Genomic DNA, 26,976 nt, shown 5'->3' with positions numbered 1-26,976 from the left:
CAGGTTGCCCTCTCCCACCCGGTGCATGTGGCTATCCGCTCAAAGGTCCTGAGAAAGGCATCCGGATCATCCACTGGGCTCATTTTACAGAGTCCCCAGCCCAGCGGCCAGATGGCATCCCCTCCTGCAGAACTCACCACTCTTTGCAGGAGCTGCTGTTGCATGCCGGTCTGCTCCTGTATGAACTCTTGCAGACTCTGCTGTTGCTTTGCTTGCCAGGTCAGTAAGGCCTGTCTCTCGGCCTGGTGGGACTGAAAACTTTGCAGGGCCTGCTGCATCTGCTCCTGCTGTTTGAACAGCCATTGCAGGGTCTTCTCCATATCTGGGCTGCCAACCACATTCACTAAAAGAAAAGGAGTACTTGTGGCACCTTAGAGACTAACCAATTTATTTGAGCATAAGCTTTCGTGAGTTACAGCTCACTTCATCGGATGCATACTGTGGAAAGTGTAGAAGATCTTTTTATATACACACAAAGCATGAAAAAATACCTCCTCCCACCCCACTCTCCTGCTAGTAATAGCTTATCTAAAGTGATCACTCTCCTTACAATGTGTATGATAATCAAGTTGGGCCATTTCCAGCACAAATCCAGGTTTTCTCACACACACCCCCCACCCATCACACACACAAACCCACTCTTCTGCTGGTAATAGCTTATCTAAAGTGACCACTCTCCTTACAATGTGTATGATAATCAAGGTGGGCCATTTCCAGCACAAATCCAGGGTTTAACAAGAATGTCGGGGGGGGGTGTAGGAAAATACAAGGGGAAATAGGTTACCTTGCATAATGACTTAGCCACTCCCAGTCTCTATTCAAGCCTAAGTTAATTGTATCAAATTTGCAAATGAATTCCAATTCAACAGTTTCTCGCTGGAGTCTGGATTTGAAGTTTTTTTGTTGTAATATCACAACTTTCATGTCTGTAATCGCATGACCAGAGAGATTGAAGTGTTCTCCGACTGGTTTATGAATGTTATAATTCTTGACATCTGATTTGTGTCCATTTATTCTTTTACATAGAGAATGTCCAGTTTGAACAATGTACATGGCAGAAGGGCACTGCTGGCACATGTTGGCATATATCACATTGGTGGATGTGCAGGTGAATGAGCCTCTGATAGTGTGGCTGATGTTATTAGGCACTGTGATGGTGTCCCCTGAATAAATATGTGGGCACAGTTGGCAACGGGCTTTGTTGCAAGGATAGGTTCCTGGGTTAGTGGTTCTATTGTGTGGTATGTGGTTGCTGGTGAGTATTTGCTTCAAGTTGGGGGGCTGTCTGTAGGCAAGGACTGGCCTGTCTCCCAAGATTTGTGAGAGTGTTGGGTCATCCTTCAGAATAGGTTGTAGATCCTTAATAATGCGTTGGAGGGGTTTTAGTTGGGGGCTGAAGGTGACGGCTAGTGTCATTCTGTTATTTTCTTTGTTAGGCCTGTCCTGTAGTAGGAGAGTTCTGGGAACTCTTCTGGCTCTATCAATCTGTTTCTTCACTTCCGCAGGTGGGTATTGTAGTTGTAAAAATGCTTGATAGAGATCTTGTAGGTGTTTGTCTCTGTCTGAGGGGTTGGAGCAAATGCGGTTGACTCTCGAATCCCAGACAAGCCCACACATGTAAGGGGATCTTCCTGTTTGCCCTCACACTATGGGACCCCTACACCCACAAATCAGCCAGAGACCTCTTCTGGGTGCAGTCACCAGTGCCTTTTATTTACAGTGTCAGTTCCCACCACCTTCTATTTACAGACCGCTCCAAACTAGCAACCTTGGGGACAGCTAGCTTCTCCAGCAAGTAGGGGGACACACCCCTTGGCTCCTCCCTTTCCTTTCTCCCCCACCTTTGCTTCCTTCCTGCCAGCCCCATATAGCCCCTGGCTAATGATGCCCGCAGGTGCTTCCCTTCTATCAGTTAGGCAAGGCATACTCAGCCAGCCCCAATTAATGCTTCTTAATTGGAGCGAGGCTAACAGAGGACTGGCTCAGGACCTCCTGGCCAGCACCCTGTTACAATGTCATAATATGTTAACCTATAGAGTAAGTGTACCCAAAGATTTATGTGGGTGAGGAAATAAGATTTGGGCATGGTAGGTTGGGCCTAGATTCTGGCAGTGGGCAGTACCGGGACCCTATAAGAGAGCAAACAACCATGCAGGGTAGTCGCTTTTTCCTATCTTCTGTCAAGCTATCAACTCAGCTTCGCAATACAGGCTAGCTACTCAACACTCGAACCTAGTCCCTACCAATTTGCGAAGCCTGGACCATCAGTTCCTCGGGCATGCCAGAGATGAGGCTGGTCCTCTGTCTCCTACCACCAGGTCTTCAGGGAAGGGTGTGAGTATGCTAGCTTAAGTAGTCTTTTAGAATAGATATTTACCACCAAGGATCATAGAATTGTATTATTTCTTGGTGACTCTGTGTTTTGTAACGTTAATTCTTCTTTCATTCATTTTAATAAAGACCTTAACAAGTTGGTATTATCCTCAGTATAAGTGTCCTTGCCATACACTCTGAGAGTCCTCTCACGATGTGTGAACTCTATGTGTTCTCTATCCCTGTAGCCTGAATTGGGACAAGAACCTTAAATGTCTTCTGATCAGAGCAGGGGTGAGTCATAATAAACCTGCCCATAAATTCAGGTCAACAGTTCCTTGACCAGTGAGGATTTTCTTAGGTACTCCTACTCTGAGAAAGCCTTTTAGCAGTTCAACTGAAATAGTCTTTTAATTGGGTTTGCACAGTGGGATTGCCCCAGGATAGCAGTTAGTATAAAATCAAACTATAACAAATACTTGCTTTTACCTAGCTGCACTTTTTTCTAAGGGCCCAATGATGTCCATCCTGACCCTTTCAAATGGGATGCTGACAAAGAGAGTGGGACAAGAGGGACTTTTTTCACTTCTTTAGGTCCTATTAGTTGGCATTTGGGGCAGGATTTGCAGAAATCTTTAATTTTTGGTGAATCCTGGGCCAAAAGAAGTATTTCAGAATCCTGGCCAGGGTTCTATCTGTTTTTCCAGACCCGCTTCTGACCCCCTCTGTGGGAGCCCTTTAACAGGAATATGGAGGGGGCAGGTCTACCATCACCCACCAGACCCCATAGGGTACTGGATCTCCAGGAGCGGGTCATGCAACATCAAACTGAGAACCATCTGCTGCAGTCCCAAGTGGTGCAGCTCCTAGCAGAAAATCAGACACTCCGTGAGCAGCAGGCATGGTCCCAGGAGGAAATTTCTGTATTTCAGGCCTGGGCTAAGCCACTGCCCTTTGAACTGAGCTCTGCAGTACTGAACATTTTGATGGGGACCTCCTTGACTTCAGGGAGTTCCTTAACCTTAACAGTCCGAACTTCACAAAATAATTCATTTTATAAATTGACGCTTCAGAAGTGGGACTCGGTGCCGTCTTGTCCCAGGAAATAAATGGAGAGGAATTCCCAGTACTCTGCTTGAGCTCAAGCTGTTTCCCTCGGAACAGGCAGATTCTGTAATAGAAAAGGAAGGTCTCACTGTTAAATTGGTTGTGGACTCTCAGCAATGTTACCCATTCAAGCCTGTCACCGACCATGCCCCCTTGAGGTTGTTAAATGCCATGAAGGACACAAATGCTCAGCTTATGTGTTAGTACCTGTCTCTCCAGCCCTATTCTTTCCGAATTCAGTATTACTTGGCATATATAATCTGGTCAAGCCAAGCCACAGTGTTCTTATCAACGATATTCAAGGCAAGAAGATTTCCAGCTCTCTGCCCACTTGTGCATGATGGAAATGGAGGACACTCAACACAGTCTTACTTCCACTTGGTATCAGGTGCCACAGACAACAATAATCAGCCATAGTCCCCATACTGCATTCAGAACTCTGTCAAGTACTTCAAAGGAGTGTGGCTGAATGCCGAGGCATATGTCACCTGCATAAACAAACTTGTGAGACCCAGTATGTGGTAGGCCATTCGAATATAAGTTGAATAATGTTGGAGACAATATGATCCTTGCAGGAGGTCATTCTTCTGGTGTCTCCAAGCATTTGTTCTATCACCAATATGTGCACAGAGATGGTGATTTCTCAGAAAGAGAGCCATTGCACATACTAACCAACTTGGCATAGTTCTAGACAATTTAATCAAAAGACCCATATGCCAAACCATATTGTATGCTGCAGTCAGGTCAAGGAAAACTGAACCAGTCTTCAGTTTATGTTAGAAACTATTTTTGATTAAAGTTGTAAGTGCCAGTACTTGATCACATGTACTACGAGCACAGCAAAAACCAGCTTCCTCTGGTGCCAGCATGCCTTCCACAGATGGTGAAATGGGGGACAATGAATCAGTGTGGGGGACAGTGGACCAGCATTCATGACACATCCCCCATAAGTAGCCAGATGCAGCTTGTCTGCCATCTAGAGAAACGGACAATCCAACTAGCAGATTGAATTCAAGAATTAGTGTGCATATCAGTCAACTGGTCAAACAGGTTCCAGATGATAATTTTCCAAATTCAGTATAGAGTCAGAAAAATTCACCAAAATACTGATGTTTTCTCCCAGGAGTGGGGGAACATCCCAATGGCCCTGGGTCCGCAGGTTTTATCTTGAGGTAGAGGGGGTGTGATGTGTTATACAAACCCCACACTGGGCAACAAAGGGTTAAGGTGCTTTGTCCTTGCCCTACCCTGCCACACCTGCAAGAGATGCACACACTAGGGAAGGAGTTAAAAGGGAGCAGAACAGTTCATTTTTGGGCAGCTCAGGGAAGAGAAGGGACCTCTACCTTGCAGCTCCTGAAAAAGGCAGGATCTTTCCCTCAATGATTGTCCCTTCCTGAGGAAAGGGAGGGCCTGCTTCTGTTATACCTGGAGAGAGAGACATTCCCCCCCTCTCACCTACTAGCCCAGTTTATTTGAGTTGATTCCTTGTGTTTTGTTTATGGACTACCCCTTAAGGGAAAAGACTTTGAACTGACCTAGCTGGAGGGTCAAGACACAAGAAGAGGCAGCTGCTGCCCCAAGAGGGAGAGAGCTGCCATGCCCAGCTGCAAAGAGGCGCCAAGCGCTGAGCTGATCACCTTCATGTTTTTCTATTGCAAACTGTGAATTTTTGACAATAGTGGGGTGGTAGAAAGTGTCTCAGGGAGGGCAGCCTTAGGTGTTCCTGGGTGTCAGACACTTTTGTCACCCTTACAGGGCCCTTGGCTGGGCTGGACTCTGAGGGAATGGGGAAGCCTGGACTCCCTTACCAAAACTGCCCTCAGTATGTCAAAGGGCCTAAGCCCCTGACTACAAGGCAACACTCCTTGCAACTGAAAACCATCAGAGAAGGGTGTCCGGAATTAAGTATAATAAAATAGAACTCCTTGGCACAGAGGTAAATGCAAAATAAATGTAAACAAGTACTATTCTAATAAAGGTTCTGCACTGCATAAACTTTAAACAGAAAAACAAAACAAAAATCCCAAACCCCTTAAGTGGCATTTTCCAGCAAAAAGCAGTTAACGTGTTCTAGCCATTGTCAAGAGTTGCCAAGTTGTCATAAAATCAGTCCTTAGTGTCAGTCCAGTTGCTGACTGCTCCTCTGTAAAAGTAGGCAGAATGCCATTTGAACAAGACTGTTTACAAGGTTACATAATTATATAATTTCTAAACTACTTCTCATACTGAATAGATGAGGGATGTTGGTTCAAGGCACAGTGAATGTCATATTACTTACTGAGAGGGAAGACAAAATAAACATCTGTTTTTAAGAGATTATTAATTTTAAACTGTATGTTGGGTAAAGAGGTACAGTTGGGTTGTATCTCACAATGAACTAATCATAGATAAATGCAAATATAGTGAAAAGATGGGAACATTTTCAAGTTTTGCCTTTTCAAAAGCACAGCTATAATATATTCATATACTGGATCAGGTTCATTTTGTAGAATATCAGGGTTGGAAGGGACCTCAGGAGGTCATCTAGTCCAATCCCCAATTTTTGGCCCAGATCCCTAAATGGCCCCCTCAAGGATTGAACTCACAACCCTGGGTTTAGCAGGCTAATGCTCAAACCACTGAGCTATTCCCTCACCCCATAGCTCAGTGGTTTGAGCATTGGCCTGCTAAACCCAGGGTTGTGAGTTCAATCCTTGAGGGGGCCATTTAGGGATCTGGGCCAAAAATTGGGGATTGGTCCTGCTTTGAGCAGGGGGTTGGACTAGATGACCTCCTGAGGGCCTTTCCAACCCTGATATTCTATGATTCAGGCAGTACAAAAAGGTGGAATTCACCAAGGAGAGAGTAGGCTGTGGTACTTCTGCTGACCCATCCCCGAAATTTCTGCTGCAGGGAAGTCAACTCTAAAATTTCTATAAACCATTTCAGTACATCTGCAATCTGGCCTGGCCTTACATCCTCACTGTGTGGATGGTGCTGGCCTGCTCCATGTCCTAAAGTGGCAATGGAGACAGCTTGCACAGTTACACATCCACTCCTGTGGACTTTCTGCTGCTGGGGACTGATTTCTTCTAGTTTCTAGGCAATGAGTGAATTTGGCCCAGAACCTTTGCCAAATCTAGATCAATTAAAGCATCTGTCAGCAAGAGATTTAATGGAAGCTGAATGTCAAATGTGGTTTATACAAGGTCTTAACTACTAAATTAATGAATTTAATTTAATTAGGTTATTTGTACAATGCTTTGAAAATTAAAAGTGGCATGAATGCATTGCTAGATATTGTTACTAAAAAGCATTAATAATAAGTTGGAGGGTCTAAACTTGTCCTGTTCCTATTTAAGAAAAAAATTGCTTGTCAATGAAAGATCTAAATAGATAATTGAATGGTTCAAGAGGTTAGTATCTGTAATGTCCTCCTGGCCTGATGTCTGGGAAGATGACAGTACAGGAACAAGCTAGACCAGTGTTACAAACTATCATTATAAAACTAAATCTTAAAAGACTGAGTAAGCAGGAGGCAATAGGGTTGTGAGAAAATCTCACCCTGCTTTTCCAGTACAGGGACTGGGAAGCAAAACTCCTTATCGCACTCAGCAGAGGTGACATTTGGGATCCTCAATAGTCACTGCAGCTGATCCCTGCAAAACCCATCTGAAAGGCAAAAGTCCTCCAAAACTCAGTAATCATGAACAAAGGCCACATCTACACTGGTAAATTTAGGATCCATAACTGATCACCACTACAGCTTCAGTGGCAGGAACAATGGCATAGGCTGTATTGTAAACAGGACTCTGGATTAGACAATATGATGGTAAAAATGCCTCAGTCCTGTCTACACTACAGCCTTCAACATTACTACTATCAGTGAAGCTGCAAACTGGAGGATTATGGGTCCTAATTTCTAGTGTAGACAGGACCTCACAGTGCAGCTGTTGCCTTTACCCCTCAGCAGGGTATGATTTGTAACTGCATGAAGGGGAAAGACTTGAAGACCATTGTGAAAGCCATTACCATCCCCATAGATCTCAGATCATCTGCAAGGAGAGCTAACACTCCAGTCTTCCCCTCTCTTAGAAGCATGGATCCTTAAGACTCCCATACTGCAGTTACAGATTGGAGTGCTATATGAGAGACATAGAAGCCGTGTGGTGAGCTATTACTGCAAGGAAAAGCATTAATTAAAAATTAGCATGGGCTGTTCACACACAAAAAAGAGAGAGAAAGGATACAAAACAAAAAAGGGAAAGTAAACAAGAATCAAATAATGACTTTAAAACAAAAAAGAAAAATAGGCAACCAAACTAATAAATACAATTTTTAAAAAGAGAAAATGAGCAAGCCTCAAAAGAGCACCAAAAATTAATGAGTCAAGGATTAAAATTAACAGCACGAGCTGAAAGTAGTCAAGGAAACCATGGCAATTGGGTCCATCTCTAATGAAATAATGTACTCTTGCAATAAAGATTTATGAATAGAGGCTACCATTTGGCCTTGGGGTTTACTATTAACACTAAGAATTCACTCTAGCTTCAGTTTTATGGATTATAACATCACCGGAACCCATACGTGCTAGAACCAGGGGTGCTGGGGGTGCTGCATTCCCCCTTGGATTGAAGTGGTTGCCATTACAGACAGGGTTTATAGCTTGCTTCAATGACTCTCAGCATCCCCACTATACAAATTGTTCCAGCACCCCTGCCAAAACCCCAGGATGGAATTACAACCTTAGACCCCCTGCTCCACAATCATATTCACTAGTATAGAGCTTTACACTTCTTGAAAGCTACAGTGGAACTCCAAACAGGAACTCCTAGCAGATCTGACTGCAGGATCATGGCCTTATCAATCACAGTTGAGCGGCAGAATTACCAAAAGGCAGCCCTCCATCATCCTTACCCCCCATTTAAATTAGAGGCTCTAATTTGCAGGACCTCAGACATGCTTCAATGCAAAAAACTTTGCCCATTTCCCCTTCCTATGTCTTATTTCCAAAAGTAACTTAGGTACTTAAGGTCAGACATTCCATGCTATTTAGGCATCTAAAGATGTAGATAGGTTGGCTAGGTTCCTAACTCCCATTGATTTCAATATGTGCTGAGCACATGGACACTTTTGAAAATCCCACTAGGAGCCTATCTGCATTTTAGGCACCTACATTACTTTAAAAATATGGCCCTAAGAAACTTTTTAAAATGGGACTTAGGCTCCTACATTGGGTAGGAGCTTTGGAAATGTTACCTTATATCTTTAAATTAAGACCATTGTGAGGGAGGGGAACAAAACAATAAATCAAATACAAAATAAATGTCAGTAGAAAAAAAGCAAATAACTAGAGGCAAAATGTGAACCGTCAAAATATGTTGTAGAATTAATGCAGAATGTGCACTGATTCCTATGATGCCAGTCTCTATCTGAAGAATGCACTAGCAATAACATTCATCTTCTTTCTTTTTTCACATCAGCTACTTGGTAAATTAGCCCGTTATTTCAATTGAGCAACTATAGCAACATAGACTACATTTACTTATCTAATATGCAAAGTACAGACTGACAGAGAAAATGCTAATGTTATACTGGTACAGACTTACTTGTACTTTACTGCATGATGCCAGGTTCTATAATTATACAATGTATTGTTCCAGGACATGTCATAATTACATTTAGAGTTGTCAGTTTTACAAGGGAGTTCTTTCTGAAGATCAAACAAATAAAAATACATTGAAAGGGTCATTGGATTATGTCAGTGTGACACTCTCCTCAGGGCACCCAGAGCCTTGCATCACTGCGTTACTTCTGTGCCTCAGCAAGAATCAGTTTTGCTGGGGCTTCAACTGTGTGTTAGCTCTTGCCACACCAGTCTATCTGCCTCACCAGCAAATTCCTCAGGATGCTGCGAGTCTTAACCTTGCCTTGCAGGTAACAGTCCGTGAACTCCCATTCCCATGTACCCCAGAGACATCGCTCTGCCATGTCCAGTCTCTCTCACAGAAGCTATTAAATTTTAGCTCAGAACTCCTACTTTACTTCGGTATAACAGTGCTGAGATGGCTTATAGTAAAACTGAGAATAAGCTTATTGATAAAGAACATAGATTTATGTGATACTAAGCAAGAGAAAAGAGATGGGTCTGGTTACATAAAAAACTATATAAATCATGCTTTTCAGTGTTCAAGCCTCAACTTTAGCAAGCCACAATCTTTGCCTAAATAGCTTTTTCAGCTTTTTTGAGACATTAAGCTACCAGCCTCTCCAGCCTTTGTGACAGGAGGATCCAACATTCACACAACATTCACTTTGACACCTAAGTGATGGATAACTAAGGAGTTGTCCCCCCTTTATTTTATAGTCCAGTAAATCTTTGAAATGTATTATTCCAAAGTGTATCCCCAAATAAAATTCTTCTCGCCACTGTTTTTGTCTCTTCCTCTTGACTTTCTGTGCTCCTTTACAATTTTTGTGAATATTATATGCTTTTTGTTTATTCATTTGGAGTTTGGGTGTTTTTTAGGGTTCAACTGACATATGCAGACTGTCCAAATTTTGTTCTTATGACGTAAGTACCCCAAGGCTGCCTAAATTATGCCAAGGGCATAATTGGGAGCCTGCAACTGCCCATCACTGGGAGGGCACAAAGTTAGTGCTTCCCAACCCTTGGGCTGTACCTTCTGCGCCTCCTAGAAGCATAGCACAGGATCTTAGCCTCGAGGGTAGGTCTACTCTACAAGGTAGGGTTGCGATTCTCCTACTGTTCATGTACCATACTTGCGCTGCTCTCATAGAGCTAACACAAGTGTAAAGAGCTGTGTAGCCACAGTAGCATGGGTAGGGCACTGGAGGCACAGGTGAGCCATGCTGCATACGTACTGCTTTCAGGTAGGTTTGTACTTGGCGTGGCTCAGCTGTGCCTCCACTGCTGCTACCAGTGCTACCATGGCTGCACTGCTAATTGTATTCATGCTAATTTGATGAGAGCTAGTAGGAGTGTGTATACATGAATAGCAGGGGAATCACGCCCCTAGCTCATAGTGTAGACATGTCTGCACTGTAATCCAACCTCTGACTGCAGCATGTCCTAGCTTTACCTGCTCTAGCACAGCTAAAAATAGCAGTGCAGATGCGGTAGCATGGACTTCAGTGCAGGCTGTAGAAGCCCACTGGGGACTCTGAGTACAGTAACTCCTCACTTAACGTCGCCCCGGTTAACGTTGTTTTGTTGCGGATCAGTTAGGGAACATGCTCATTTAAAGTCATGCAATGCTCCACTCTTACGTTGTTTGGCTGCCTGCTTTCTCCACAGCTGACAGCCTCCCTTCGCCCCACCCCCATCCCCACAGTACCTCCTGCCCTCCGGCAGACCCCGGGGATCAGCACCTTTCCCCTCCTCCCTCCCGCCTCCTACCCACAGCAATCAGCTGGCTTGCGGGGGAGGAGGGAGAAGCGAGGACTCAGCGCACAGGCCCTGCCTCCCTCCCCTGCCTCCTGAACAATGCAAACCAGCTGATTACCCTGGGCAGGAGGCAGGGAAGGGAGGGGGAGCCTGCATGCCAAGTCCTCACTCCTCCCTCCCTCCTGTCCCACAAACCAGCTGATTGCCCCGGGCGGGGGGGGGGGAGCAAGTACTCAGCATGCCTCCCCCCTCCCTCCCTCCCCTGCCTCTTGCCCACGGCAATCAGCTGGCTTGCAGCATTCAGAAGAGAGTGGGGAGAAGGAAGGATGCAGAGTGTGAAGTAAAGGGGGAGAAGAGGCGGGTCAAGGGTGGGGGCTTGAGGGAAGGGGTGGACTGGATGGGCCAAGGGTTGAGCCCCCTGCCCCTGGCAAAGTCAGTGCCTGTGCTTGCAAGAACAGCAAGAGGAGCAGCCAGACAATCCATCCTCTTCCACTTTCTGACTCCACCACCTCAACCAAGCTTCATTCTCAGCAGTGATGATTGTAGTATTAAATTGTTTGTTTAGAACTTATACCTGTATTAAATTGCTTGTTTAAAATTATTTAAAATTTATATAATGTCTTTTGTCTGGCAAAAAAAATTTTCCCTGGAACCTAACCCCCCCCATTTACATTAATTCTTATGGGGAAATTGGATTCGCTTAACATTGTTTCACTTAAAGTCACATTTTTCAGGAACATAATAACTACAACGTTAAGTGAGGAGCTACTGTAGTACATACTCACATAAATAGCTTGTGTGGGAACTTGTGATGCCATGTCAATACTGCTATTTTTAGTCATGCTAGCACAGATCAAGCTAGTGTGGATATATCTACCTGTCCTTTAATCACACTTCATATTTCAGTGTACAAAGACCCTTAGTGTATACTGTGCAGAAGAAGAACTATTGGAGGAACAGCCCTGGAAGGGCTTGAAGAAGCAGATAAGAATCAAATCAAAACCAGCTTGGATCTGTGAAACCAAGAGTCCAGATCTATTTCCTTCCAGAGAAGAATGGATTTAGGACCTGATCCTGTAAGGTGCTAATCAGCTCCTCAGAAGTAGTTAATACCTTCCATTACTATTAACTTCACATTGGGCACTCTGCACCTCCAGGATTTCATAGAATATCAGGGTTGGAAGGGACCTCAGGAGGTCATCTAGTCCAATCCCCTGCTCAAAGCAGGACCAATCCCAATTTTTGCCCCAGACCCCTAATTGGGCCCCTCAAGGACTGAACTCACAACTCTGGGTTTAGCAGGCCAATGCTCAAACCACTGAGCTATCCCTCCCACCTTTATCACAGCTTTTAAGATCGAGCCCTTAAAGTCAGCTTTATATGTCTTTAGACAGTTTGTGTATGGTTGTGTGTGTGAGAGAGGGAGATAAGGTCTTTAAGCCTCTTATATGCTACTCTTGTTGACTGGAGGGGTCATGTGAGTGCAGGCTGTGGAAGCTGAGTGTCAAAGAAGGGCTAATTAAGTGCAGGAGATGGGCAGGTTGCATGGTGGTTTGTGACAAAGGGGGTTGGTGAAAGGGAGGTTTGTGACTATGCATGTGTAGTTTTAAAGTGATTTTCAAAATAAAATACAATTTACTGTACCTTTTCCTGTACTTTTATGGTATGTACCAGGGAATTTACCTTTCCACATATATATGGCACAAGTCAGTGTTTAAAATATAATAATTAACATGCTGGCATATTTCCCTTTCTCCTCAGGGCTCCAAACTGCCTGAAGATCCTTTAGCTGCTTGGTCAGCTCTGAAGTCAGGATTGGTTATTTCCTCCTTCCAGCTCTCCTTTTCTGCCTGAGATATCCAATACAATGGAGGAACCTAAATGAGTTAAATAAAACTTTAAAACAATTATTTATTATTTTTGCTTTTGAAATATATGTATTACTTTTGCTTCCTCCACCCCATCTTTTTCCATTTCTTTATTTCTTTTCCTCTTTCAGGGACTTGCAGAGGAGAAGTCATGCCCTGATTGGCCACAAGGAAGCACTATCTAAACAGTTCATTTACAAATTTGCTGGTGAATACAGGCATCAGGCTAACCCCTGTGGAAGGGAGTAGGTCAGGACTTTAAAAAAACAAAGCCTCCCCAGCAGTATGGACATGGAGCAACCATTGAAATGGATGATGCAACAGAACGGCCAACTCAGCAGCAGCAGCTACAGCAACTCCTCCAGCAGATGGTCACCCAGCACCAGCAGCTGATCCAAGATTTAATTTTTCAGCAGCAACAGCAACAACAACAGCTAGTGCATCAGGTGGTGACCATACTGCAGCCTCCCACAATAGTCGGTCTTCCGGCACATATCTGACAGAGGCCCCAGTACCAGTCAGACTAACAAAAATGGGACCTGAAGATGATCCAGAGGCCTTTCTCAGAAGGTTTGAATGAGTGGCAGTGGCAACATAGAATCATAGAATCATAGAATATCAGGGTTGGAAGGGACCCCTGAAGGTCATCTAGTCCAACCCCCTGCTCGAAGCAGGACCAATTCCCAGTTAAATCATCCCAGCCAGGGCTTTGTCAAGCCTGACCTTAAAAACCTCTAAGGAAGGAGATTCTACCACCTCCCTAGGCAACGCATTCCAGTGTTTCACCACCCTCTTAGTGAAAAAGTTTTTCCTAATATCCAATCTAAACCTCCCCCACTGCAACTTGAGACCATTACTCCTCATTCTGTCATCTGCTACCATTGAGAACAGTCTAGAGCCATCCTCTTTGGAACCCCCTTTCAGGTAGTTGAAAGCAGCTATCAAATCCACCCTCATTCTTCTCTTCTGCAGGCTAAACAATCCCAGCTCCCTCAGCCTCTCCTCATAACTCATGTGTTCTAGACCCCTAATCATTTTTGTTGCCCTTCGCTGGACTCTCTCCAATTTATCCACATCCTTCTTGTAGTGTGGGGCCCAAAACTGGACACAGTACTCCAGATGAGGCCTCACCAATGTCGAATAGAGGGGAACGATCACGTCCCTCGATCTGCTCGCTATGCCCCTACTTATACATCCCAAAATGCCATTGGCCTTCTTGGCAACAAAGGCACACTGCTGACTCATACCCAGCTTCTCGTCCACTGTCACCCCTAGGTCCTTTTCCGCAGAACTGCTGCCGAGCCATTCGGTCCCTAGTCTGTAGCGGTGCATTGGATTCTTCCATCCGAAGTGCAGGATCCTGCACTTATCCTTATTGAACCTCATCAGATTTCTTTTGGCCCAATCCTCCAATTTGTCTAGGTCCTTCTGTATCCTATCCCTCCCCTCCAGCGTATCTACCACTCCTCTCAGTTTAGTATCATCCGCAAATTTGCTGAGAGTGCAATCCACACCATCCTCCAGATCATTTATGAAGATATTGAACAAAACCAGCCCCAGGACCGACCCTTGGGGCACTCCACTTGATACCGGCTGCCAACTAGACATGGAGCCATTGATCACTACCCGTTGAGCCCGACAATCTAGCCAGCTTTCTACCCACCTTATAGTGCATTCATCCAGCCCATACTTCCTTAACTTGCTGACAAGAATACTGCGGGAGACCATGTCAAAAGCTTTGCTAAAGTCAAGAAACAATACATCCACTGCTTTCCCTTCATCCACAGAACCAGTAATCTCATCATAATGGGCAACATGGTGGGCACATGAGTAATGGGCAATCTTACTATCCGCACACTTGACTGGAATTGCACAAGAGGCCTATTGTGGGTTAGACTCAGTAATATCATAAGATTCTGCATGAGTCAAACTGGCCATTTTGGATTCTTTGGCTATCATTCAGCCAGTGATTTTGGGAGGAGCAATATCCTTTGAATGCCTGGGCCCACGTGATGGCACGAAACTGGAAGACTGGTGTTGGCAGTGGATCAGACCCAAAACAATGGTAGGGGTTCAAGTAGTGGAAATGATTCTGCTCAAATAGTTTACACAGGTACTCCCTGTCAGGGAAGGAGACTGGGTGTTACATCACTGGCTTGAGACAATAACTGAAGCAATCCAGCTAATGGAGATCTCTATGGTGGCTAGGATAGCAATATCCAGAAAGGGACCCTCCTGGGCCAAGGAATAAGCTCTGGTGAATGAAAAATGTGGCCAAGAGGATCTGTGTCCTGAAGAACCCTACCCAGGGCCTCCCTAGCCAGGATTTAAGAAGCTCAGGAAGTCATGGGAGTCATGAACAACTCAAAGTAAGGAATTGGAATAGTCTGGCTGAGGGTCAGCTCAAGAATCCTCCAACTCTCACCAATCTCAAAAAAGGGAAATCCTGGGGTCAGGCACAGGGAAGGCCCATGCAGAAGAGATTACTGAGAAATGATGGGGAGGCCTCCATACCAGCAACCAGGTCCAGGATGTGTGTTTTAATTGTGGCCTCCCATGGCACTGGTACCAGGACTGTCTGTTTATGGAATGCAGTTACGGTAAGTCTGGACTGCAGAGGCCCAAACAGGTTGGCCAGGGCCAGCTAAACTGACCAGCCTGGTTAAACTGGATAGAAGTAATGGGCCTTGTGATCTCAGGGACACAGAGCGGTCTGACCCTCATGAAAGAATCATCAGTACCAACTCCAAGATTGCCCCGCAGCACCATCTACTTATAGTGTTTGCATGGGGATGTAAAGCCATATTCCCACACTCAATTTCTGCTTCCCATGGAGGAGCTTACAAGACCCCTAATTGCCAGCCTCATGACATCACTCAGTTACCCAGTCATTATTGACTGAGACTGGGACTATTTTGGGGACCTCCTGACGGCGTTCTTGGGATCTCCCCAGAGCACAGGGTCCTCACAGCTGGCATCCCCTCAGTTGACTTGGGGCCCAATAGGCCTCACTCATATAGCACATAGCCAGGCCAGAGGGCAAGAGTTCCAAGCAGCTAGTTGCTTCCTTAGGATCCCTGTCCTTCCTGCAGTTTAGGATTACCCCCTTATCCAAATCTGAGATCCTGATTAGGTTCTACAACGTTATTGAAGAACAAAAAGGAGATGAGACTTTAAGTTGGTCCTATGTACTAGTGGTCATTTTTAATGGGAAGATAGTGGATCCCCTGCTACCTGAAGTATTCCCCCATTTTGAAATTCAGGGTGAGTGGTTGTACCACCTAGAGAAAGATCACCAAAGGAAGTTCAAACCTAATTCCTGGTGTCCCAGATGCCCCTGTTTTTCTGGCCCAGGATATATAAGAAGGTTCCAGACTTCTCCACCTCTTGCTCAGAATGTCAACTAACTGCACCCCAGAGAATGACGAAGGCTATTTTCAGGGTTCCCTCCCCACTCTGACCTCTGGGGTACAGATGTGGGGACCCTCATGAAAGATCCCCTAAACATATTTCTACCAGCTTAGGTTAAAAACTTCCCCAAGGAACAAATCCTTTCCTTGTCCTTGGACAGTATTGCTGCCACCACCAAGTGATTTAGACAAAAATTCAGGAAAAGGACCACTTGGAGTCCCTATTTCCCCCAAATATCCCCCCAAGCGTCTTCATCCCCTTTCCTGGGGAGGCTTGAGAATAATATACCAACCAATTGCCTTTAATATAAGTACAGAGCAGACCCTTTATCTTTAAGACACTAAAATCAATCAGGTTCTGAAAAGAAGAACTTTATTATAAAGAAAAAAGTAAAAGACGCACCTCTGTAAAATCAGGATGGAAGGTAACTTTACAGGATGATAAAAAGATTTAAAACACAAAGGATTCCCCTATAGGCTCAGCTTCAAAGTTACAAAAAAAAAAAACAGGAATAAAACTCACTCTTAGCATAGGGAAAATTCATAAGCTAAAACAAAAGATAATCTAACACATTTCCTTGCCTTTACTTACAATTACTGTAACTTTAGATGTATCATTTCAGGTATGTTTTAGGAGATGTTTTACCTGTTTGGTCACTCTCTCCATCCAGAGAGGAAACAAAGAAAGAGAGCGCAAACAAAACCTTCGCCCCCCCCCGCCCCCCCAGATTTGAAAGTATCTTCTTTCCCCATTGGTCCTTCTGGTCAGGTGCCATCTATTTAATTGAACAGATTAACCCCTTACAGGTAAGGCAATTCAGTTCAGCTGCCCATTGTATATTTATGACAGCTATACTGGTCCATCTCCCCTTGGTTGGCATACCATTTGTGAGGACTGGAATGGACATGGTTGGGCCACTCAACAAAAATGTGGGCTGGTTCTTGCTAAATCTTGGTAATCATGGATTATGCTACCCAATATCCTGAGGCCTTACCTTTGTGCTCCACAAACATCAAAGCCACTGCAGCTGGTTTTATGAATTGATGAAGATCTTTGCCCAAGTAGGGGTTCCTCAGGAGATTCTCACAGACTACGGAACTAAATTTACATCTGAAGTAAAAACAAACAAAAAACAAAAGCTGACCACTGAAGATCAAGTACCTCCTAACCGTCAACTACCCTCCCCAAATGATGGGTGGTAGAATGTTTTAATCAGACACTAAAAAAATTATTTGCCACAGATACTTGTCACTGGGACCAGCTGCTTCCCCACCATCACCATCCTGTTTGTGGTATGACAGGTACCACAATCATCTACAGTATTCTCCCCATTTGAACTGTTGAATGGGAGGCAGCCGTGAGGGACTCTGGATTTAGTACAAGAAATGTGGGAGGAACTAAGTCCCCAAGGTGACAGTGTTGTATAAAACAGCCTCACCATTTGCAAAAGGCTAAGAGACTTTAGGTACCATCACACAGGAGAATCTGCTAAGTTCATACAGCACCCAAGAAACAACCTATAATAAAGGGGCCCACCTCTGAGTGTTCTAATAGGGGGATCTTGTTGCTTCCTAAATTTGACTCTCTAGTTCTGAGTCAAAACTACTGGCCTCCTTACAAAATTATTGGTCAGGTAGGGCCAGTGAATTTTGAAATCAGGCAGTCAGTCAAGAGGAGGCCCAAACAAATTTACTATGTCAATCTCCTAAAGCTGGAAAAAGCAAGGGAGGGCATACGTATAGCTTGCTACCCTCTGGAACTAGAGTTAGGGCTTTAGACAGACAGCATCTCAGACTTCAGAACAGTTAATACTGGGGACAATCTCGCGCCAAAGCAGAAGATCCAAGCCCAACAGCTGATTGCTGCCTTCTCAATGGTGTTTTCTGCCCGGCCTGGGTGAACCCACCTCACCACCCATCACATAGCCTGGACACTGTGTCAGGGAAAACTCGCAGCCTTTTTCCCAGAAGCTGAGAGAGCTCATGGAACAAGAACTCCAATCTATGTTGGACCTTGGGGTAACTGAGGAATCCTGTAGTGACTTAGGGAGTCCAATAATATTGGTCCCTAAGCTGGATGTAACCAACCAATTTTGCATTGACTTTAGAAAAGTCAGTGCCATATAAAAGTTTGACACATTTCCCCTGCCATGTATTGAAAAACTATTACATCAGCTGGGTGCAGCCAAATATATCACCACCCTGGATCTTAACCCAAAAGATACTCACAAATTCCATTCACACCAGAATCTCAAGAAAAAAACAGACTTTGCCTCCCCCTTCAGCCTGTATCAGTTCCAGGCCATGCCATGGGCCTTACACAATGCACCAGCAACATTCCAACAGCTAATGGACCACGTCCTCCGGTCTATAACGGTTATGTCACTGCTTACCTCAACAATGTTGTGATCTATAGCCAGAGCTGGGAGGACCACCTAAAGCAAGTAGCTTCTGTACTTTGGTCCATCAAAGAGGATGGACTAACAGCAACCCTGCACAATACTGCGTAGGCAAAGACAAGATGCCTTACCTCACGTATACCTTGGGGAAAGGTCAGGTACAATCTCTTGTGGACAAGGTCCAGCCCACTCTGACTACAAAGAAGCAGATGTTCAGGTTTCTGGGTTTCTTAGGTTACTACCACCAGTTTGTACTGCGGTTCTCATCTATTGTGGCCCCCTCAGCATTAAGCTTAAAGACAGTAGCCCAGAGATTGGCAACCTATGGCCCACGGCCCGCTAGGGTAAGCCTCCTGGTGGGACGGGACAGTTTGTTTACCTGCCACATCTGCAGGTTCGCCCTATTGCAGCTCCCACTGGCCGCGTTTCGCTGCTCCAGGCCAATGGGGGCTGTGTGAAGCGGCGTGGGCTGAGGGATGTGCTGGCTGCTGCTTCCTGCGGCCCCCATTGGTCTGGAGTGGCGAACTGCAGCCAGTGGGAGCTGCAATCGGCCGAATCTGCAGTCGCGGCAGTTAAACAAACCGGCGAAGCCTGCCAGGGGGCTTACCCTGCTGGGCTGCATGCCAAAGGTTGCCGATCCCTGCAGTAGCCCAAAAAAGATCCACTGGACAAAAGCCTATGAGAAAGTCTTTCAGACCCTAAAATATCACCTTTGCAGAATCTTATGCACCCTAGATTTCACCAAGGAATTTCTCCTACAAACTGATGCCTCTGAAATTTGAGGTATTGTTGTCTAAGATGATTGATGGTGAGGAACACCCCATCCTCTATCTAAGCTGAAAATTGTTCCCAAGAGAAAGGCCCACTCCATGATAGAAGAAGAGGGCTTAGTTGTGAAATGGGCCATGGAAGCACTCAGATGTTACGTCCTTGACAATAAGTTCACTCTCGTAATGAATCATGCCCTGCTACAATGGCTTCATGTCATGAAAGACACCAGCCCCTGAAGCATGTGGTAATACCTATCCCTCCAGTCCTTCTAGATCTGGATACAGCATTGGCCTGCAGGTGCTCACCAAAATGCAGATTTTTTTTCTCTCAGGATGGAGGGAAGTTGGTTGGGAAGAGCCATAACCCAAGCAGTATCCTGAAGGAGAGAGAATGCGATGAGGTAGATAGGCCCCATACTGGCAATGAGGGGATTAAAGATCCCACATCCTGCTAAACCTGCAGCCAATCTCAGGTGCGGAGAGGGGAGTTAAAAGGAGAAGACCTAGCCCAGTTCAGATCTGACCAGGAAGGAGAGTAGAGCTCTGCTACTTCCTTGACCAGGGAAGCCTGGTTCCAGCCAATAGCCTAAGACAACTTGCTACTTAGATGAGTTGGAGATAAGGCTTTGGATTCTTTGACCATGGGATGGTGTTCCAAGAAGAAGGATTGCTAGGCAGAGACGGGCTCCACCTCTCAACGAAGAGAGGGAAGAGCATCTTTGCAAGCAGGCTGGCTAATTTAGTGAGGAGGGATTTACACTAGGTTCACTGGGGGAAAGAGACCAAAGCCCTGAGGTAAGTGGGGAAGTGGGATACCAGGAGGAAGCACGAGCAGGAGAGCGCAAGAGGGGAGGACTCCTGCCTCATGCTGAGAAAGCAGGATGATCAGTAAGTTATCTTAAGTGCTTATAACACAAACACAAGGAGCCTGGGAAACAAGGAGGGAGAACTGGAAGTCCTGGCACAGTCAAGGAATTATGATGTGATTGGAATAACAGAGACTTGGTGGGATAACTCACATGACTGGAGTACTGTCGTGGATGGATATACACTGTTCAGGAAGGACAGGCAGGGCAGAAAAGGTGAGGAAGTTGCACTGTGTGTAAGAGAGCAGTATAACTGCTCAGAGCTCCAGTATGAAACTGCAGAAAAACCTGAGAGTCTCTGGATTCAGTTTAGAAATGTGAGCAACAAGGGTGATGTTGTGGTGGGAGTCTGCTATAGACCACCAGACCAGGGGGATGAGGTGAACGAGGCTTTCTTCTGGCATCTAACAGAAATTACTAGATCGCAGGCCCTGGTTCTCATGGGGGACCTCAATCACTCCAATATCTGCTGGAAGAGCAATATAGCAGTACACAGACAATCCAGGAAGTTTTTGGAAAGTGTAGGGGACAATTTGCTGGTGTAAGTGCTGGAGGAACCAATTAGGGCCAGAGCTCTTCCTGACCTGCTGCTCACAAAGAGGGAAGAATTAGTAAGGGAAGCAAAAGTGGATGGGAACCTGGGAGGCAGTGACCATGAGATGGTCGAGTTCAGGATCCTGACAAAAGGAAGAAAGGAGAGCAGCAGAATACGGACCCTGGACTTCAGAAAAACAGACTTTGACTCCCTCAGGGAACTGATGGGCAGGATCCCCTGGGAAAATAACATGAAGGGGAAGGGAGTCCAGAAGAGCTAGCTGTATTTTAAAGAATCCTTATTGAGGTTGCAGGAACGAACCATCCCAATGTATAGAAAGAATAGTAAATATGGCAGGCGACGAGCTTGGCTTAACAGTGAAATCCTTGCTGATCTTAAACACAAAAAAGAAGGTTACAAGAAGTGGAAGATTGGACGAATGACCAGGGAGGAGCATAAAAATATTGCTCAGGCATGCAGGAGCGAAATCAGGAAGGCCAAATCCCACTTGGAGTTGCAGCTAGCAAGGGATGTTAAGAGTAACAAGAAGGGTTTCTTCAGATATGTAACAACAGGAAGAAGGTCAAGGAAATTGTGGGCCCCTTACTGAATGAGGGAGGCAACCTAGTGACAGAGATGTGGAAAAAGCTAATGTATTCAATGCTTTTTTTGCCTCTGTCTTCACAAACAAGGTCAGCTCCCAGACTACTGCAATGGACAGTACCTTATGGGGAGGAGGTGACCAGCCCTCTGTGGAGAAGGAAGTGGTTCAGGACTACTTAGAAAAGCTGGAAAAGCACAAGTCCATGGGGCCGGATGCACTGCATCCGAGGGTGCTAAAGGAGTTGGCAGATGTGACTGCAGAGCCATTCGCCATTATCTGTGAAAACTTACAGCGATTGGGGGAGGTCCCGGATGACTGGAAAAAGGTTAATGTAGTGCCCATCTTTAAAAAAGGGAAGAAGGAGGATCCAGGGAACTAAAGGCCAGTCAGCCTCACTTCAGTCCCTGGAAAAATCATGAGCAGGTCCTCAAGGAATTAATTTTGAAGCACTTCAAGGAGAGGAAAGTGATCAGGAACAGTCAGCATGGATTTACCAATAGTGAGTCATGCCTGACTAACCTAATTGCTTTCTATGATGAGATAACTGGCTCTGTGGATGAGGGAAAGTCCTTGACTTTAGCAAAGCTTTTGATATAGTCTCCCACAGTATTCTTGCCAGCAAGTTAAAGAAGTATGGGCTGGATGAATGGACTATAAGGTGGACAGAAAGCTGGCTAGATCGTCGGGCTTAATTGGTAGTGATCAACGGCTCCATGTCTAGTTGGCAGCCAGTATCAAGTGGAGTGTCCCAAGGGTTGGTCCTGGAGCCGGTTTTGTTCAATATCTTCATAAATGATCTGGAGGATGGGATAGAGTGCACCCTCAGCAAGTTTGCAGATGACACTAAACTGGGAGGAGTGGTAGATATGCTCGAAGGTAGGGGTAGGATACAGAGGGACATAGACAAATTAGAGGATTGGGCCAAAAGAAATCTGATGAGGTTCAACAAGGACAAGTGCAGAGTCCTGCACTTAGGACGGAAGAATCCCATGCACAGCTACAGACTAGGGACCGAATGGCTAGGCAGCAGTTCTGCAGAAAAGGACCTAGGGGTTACAGTGGAAGAGAAGCTGGATATGAGTCAACAGTGTGCCCTTGTTGCCAAGAAGGCTAATGGCATTTGGGGCTGTATAAATAGGGGCATTGCCAGCAGATCAAGGGATGTAATCGTTCCCCTCCATTTGACATTGGTGAGGCCTCATCTGGAGTACTGTGTCCAGTTTTGGGCCCCACACTACAAGAAGGATGTGGAAAAATAGGAAAGAGTACAGCGGAGGGCAACAAATATGATTAGGGGACTGGAACACATGATTTATGAGGAGAGGCTGAGGGAACTGGGATTGTTTAGTCTGCGGAAGAGAAGAATGAGGGGGGATTTGATAGCTGCTTTCAACTACCTGAAAGGGGGTTCCAAAGAGGATGGATCTAGACTGTTCTTAGTGGTAGCAGATGACAGAACAAGGAGTAATGGTCTCAAGTTGCAGTGTTGGATCATATTAAAGAAGTTCTGTATTAAAATCACAAATGAGTTTGATTCCCCATAGTTTAAATTCCAGGGTATTACTAATTAAGAGGTCTCTTGGTTTTTGGTACTGTTTCTCTCCCTCTATGTGTGAAACTTGCAAGCTGCTAATTGCGTTAGTACATTCTAAGACAGAGTCTGTTCTCAAAGCAATTCACACAGAGAGACTCAAAGCAATACTCTGTAACAACAGAAACAGCACCCAGAGACTCCCCGCCCTTTTGTTGTATTAACAATTATGATTAAAATAGAGATAGAGGATGTATGTGGATGGATGCTTGGTTTGGATAATAACTGAATGATGAGGGAGGTGCCAGCCTAAGAATCCAGTGTCCATCATCTGAAGAAGGCGTCAAGTAGAAATAATCAGACGACCCCCGGAGGGCAGACTGGAATCCACCCAACAGCCTCAAGAATGGGAGAACCAAAGAACAAGATAACATATAGCAGCACGGAGCCGTCAGGAATGTGCTATCTGCTGATTGATTCAGTAACAGCATGATGAAGCAATTCCCATAGACTGGCATAGGAAGAAATTCCTATAAAAATGGACTCTAGAAAGTGAGAACTTTGGAGTCTGATTCTGCAAACCAACTTCCAGGAGCATCAGATGAGCATCTGACAAGGCCCTGCTCCCTCCTCATTTCCAGGCCACCTGGCCAGTGGCTTGGCATGAGCAACTCTAAGGCTGGTAACTATGATAACAACCTTGCAGAACCTGTGTGTGTGTGTGTGTATGAATGAATGTGTGAATAAATATGAGATTGAATGGAATGTTATAGCTATAACTAACTGCTTACTAGGATTCTTTCTGTATTCACAATAAATGTGGTATTTTGCCTTTTCCCCTTTAATAAGATCCTGCTGGTTTTTATTTTATTGGTATAACAGCAGTGGGGGAGGTTTAGGTTGGATATTAGGAAAAACTTTTTCACTAGGAGGGTGGTGAAGCACTGGAATGGGTTACCAAGGGAGGTGGTGGAATCTCCTTCCTTAGCGGTTTTTAAGGCCAGGCTTCACAAAGCCCTGGCTGGGATGATTTAGTTGGGGATTGGTCCTGCTTTGAGCAGAGGGTTGGACTAGATGACCTCCTGAGGTCCCTTCCAACCCTGATATTCTATGATTCTAAAGGACTAGCACACAGAGAAAAGCCTGAAGCGGAATAGCTCAGTCCATCCAACACATCCTCGGATGCCCCTGATTTATTGTTTTCCTTTGTTTGGACTCTAACACCCCAGAAGGAATAGACCTACTAGTGTGCCTTGGTTTGAGGACTAAGGCGCCACCATACTGGATCTGCGAGGGGCAACACCCAACCATCAGGGACACACAGTGGGGTAGTCAGGGCCTCGCAGGCCACAAGGGGGTGCCACCCAGATAACCGAGTTACAAGGAACATTTTGTTCTGTCAGTAAACTTATCATAAAAAATTTAATGCATATTGCATAAAAGATAAAGCAGTCACCTTTGTCTAGCTTGTCCTCGTCCGTCTCTCCACGAATGCAAGTTGACACCACATCATTCCATTTTGTTGCGAGCACATTCTTTCCATTTCTGGCCAAAGAATTTTGTCATGGGATCGGCCCAGCACATTTTTGGTCTGCCCAACAGTTGCTTGTGGTCTGTGGGACTCCAGTCACTGATGCAGGTTGTCCACTTATTGTCTTCCTTTGGTCTACATGACCCACCCATCTCCGCTTTGCGTTGTACATCACCTGCATTACATTGGTCACTTCTGTATGCCTTCTGATCTCATTAGGTATGTGATCATGGAGTGATATCTTACACATTTGCCTTTCCATTGCTCTCTGGGTGACAGTGAATTTTTCTTCCTCCACTTTTGTTGTTGACCAGCTTTCCACTCTGTATATCATTGCTGGCAGAACAGTGGAATTAAACAGTTCTCTCCTTTTCTTCACGGGAGTTCATCATCCATTTGAGACATCTTTATTTTGTTGAAACTTGTATACCTCACCTTTCTCCTCCTACTGCATTACCCTTCGAATGAGTTGAGTCTGTTCAGTTGCTGTCCCAGATAAATATATTTGTCGACCTCCTCGATTACTTTCCCATTTATAGTGATGATTTCTGCTGCACAATGCTCATTCTGCATCCACTTCAACATGTTCACTTCCAACCCTATATCATGCAAAAGCGTTTGCAGTTGCTGCAATTTGTTTTCCAGTTCTGCTGTGCCCTTTGCCAATATTACCCAGTCATCAGCAAAGAGAAGATGTGTTACCATCAGTTCTGATTTCTTTTTCCCAGTTCAATTTCTTAAACAGTGATTCCAGTATTGCTGCAAATAGCTTTGGTGAGATTGAGGGCTTGGCTACACTTATATTTTATAGCGCTCTAACTTGCTGGCTCAGGGGTTTGAAAAATCACCCCCCTGAGCGCAGCAAGTCAGAGTGCTTTAAAGCGCTAGTGTAAACAGGTTCCGAGTGCTGGGAGCCGTGCTCCCAGTGCTCAGAGCTTAATCCCCTTGTGGAGGTGGATTACCAGGAGCGCTGGGAGAGCTCTCTCCCAGGGCCCGCACGCAACCACACTCATACTTCAAAGCGCTGCCCCAGGAGCGCTCCTGCAACAGCGCTTTCAAGTTTCCAGTGTAGCCATGCCCTGTGTCACCTTGTCTGAATCCTCTACGTATAACAATAATGCAGGGGACATTGAATAATGTTATCTCTGTCAAACAATTGCAGATAATTTCTTTCAGCAGGTCAATTTACCTTGGGTCGATTCAGATTTCATTGAGTGTGTTGAGACAGCGTTAGTCTCCACTGAGTCAAATGCTTTTTTGCAGTCGACAAATGCAATACACAATGTGGGGAGGGTTAGCTCAGTGGTTTGAGCATTGGCCTGCTAAATCCAGGGTTGTCAGTTCAGTTCTTGAGGGGGCCATTTAGGGATCTGGGGCAAAAATGGGGATTGGTCCTGCTTTGAGCAGGGGGTTAGACTAGATGACCTCCTGAGGTCCCTTCCAACCCTGATATTCTATGATTTCTTGCATTTTTCGATGAGCTGCCGAGCTGAGTAAATGTGATCAATTGTTGAATACCCTGAGCAGAAACCAGTTTGTTCTCTGCTATTGTGAATTCAAGATCCTTCTTAACCTGATTGAGTATGACGTGGGTGAAGTCCTTATACACTTGTGAGAGGAGTGTGATCAGATGGTAGTTGCTCAATTCTTCTGAATCGCCTTTCTTCATCAATAGTATTGTTTTCGATTTCTTCCATGCATCTGGAATATGCTTGTTATTGATGGAGATGGTGAACCATTGTGCCAAAGCTTTGAAGAGAGTCTCTTCTCCTGCTTCGAGGTATTCTGGCCAAATAGCATCCACTCCCGGGCTCTTCCCTCTCTTTATGTTATGAACTGCGTATTCAATTTCTTCCCACATAATGTCGGGAACTTCTTCTGTAGCCTGCTGCAGCAGTGTATGCTGGACATTGACATGCGAGGAGTAGAGATCATTGTAGAATTTTGTACATATTTCCTTCATCTTGCTCCTTTCCAATGTCCTTTGACCTTTTTAATCTTTCAGCTCTGTGGGATAACATGTTTCAGCCTAACATCTTTTTCTACCTTCTTCAGATGCTTGTTCTTTCCAACCGCCTCTTTCAATTTTTTCTTTCTAAAGTCTTCAGGGTCTTCTTTGATCTTCACGCAAATTTCTTTGCACAGTGTTCTGTATTCTTCACCCATTTTTCCTTCTAATTTCATGCGCATCCTCCTCGCCACCAGATTCAGTTTCCTCAGTGATCCTCTGCTTGCGTCCCAGTGTTTTCAATGTCTTTGCCTTCTTAGCTGGTGAGATTATCTGAGAGAGAAACTCTCCATAGTCCTCATCAATGTCCTTGTTGACATTATACTCGAGGTCCATTTCACTCACTTCCTATGCAAATGCTTCTTTGTTGAAGTGCCATTTTTGCTTCGGTTTCTGGCTTCTCTTGACTCATCTTTGTAGGCATTGTCAACGCATAGTTTTGAGCCCAACATAGGATGGTCTGAGCCTTGCACATAAGTCATTCTCGTATTGTAGCTACATCGTTGAAGATTTTTCTTGTATCCATCAATATATAATCAGTCTGATTCAGTGTGACTCCACCTGGGATTTTCCATGTCCAATGCAGTTGTTCTTTTTGAAATATTCTGTTCATTATGTGGAGATGGTTTGCCTCTGTGAATGCA

The 26,976-nt window shown here is 45.0% G+C and overlaps 1 pseudogene across 1 annotated transcript; it reads right to left on the bottom strand.

Annotated features, from left to right (window-relative positions):
* Window positions 1-1,685: 1,685 nt before the first annotated feature.
* Window positions 1,686-26,552, bottom strand: LOC140906138 (uncharacterized; annotated as a pseudogene). The gene is made up of 5 exons (XR_013635275.1): window positions 25,793-26,552; window positions 24,250-25,116; window positions 17,084-17,199; window positions 12,455-12,687; window positions 1,686-3,484 (listed from the first exon to the last, which is right to left on the bottom strand). The product of XR_013635275.1 is annotated as an uncharacterized LOC140906138 (transcript).
* Window positions 26,553-26,976: the final 424 nt, after the last annotated feature.

This window comes from Lepidochelys kempii, chromosome 2 (assembly GCF_965140285.1).
Source record: "Lepidochelys kempii isolate rLepKem1 chromosome 2, rLepKem1.hap1, whole genome shotgun sequence".
NCBI lineage: Eukaryota > Metazoa > Chordata > Testudines > Cheloniidae > Lepidochelys > Lepidochelys kempii.
This window is presented reverse-complemented; position numbering and strand designations above follow the sequence as displayed.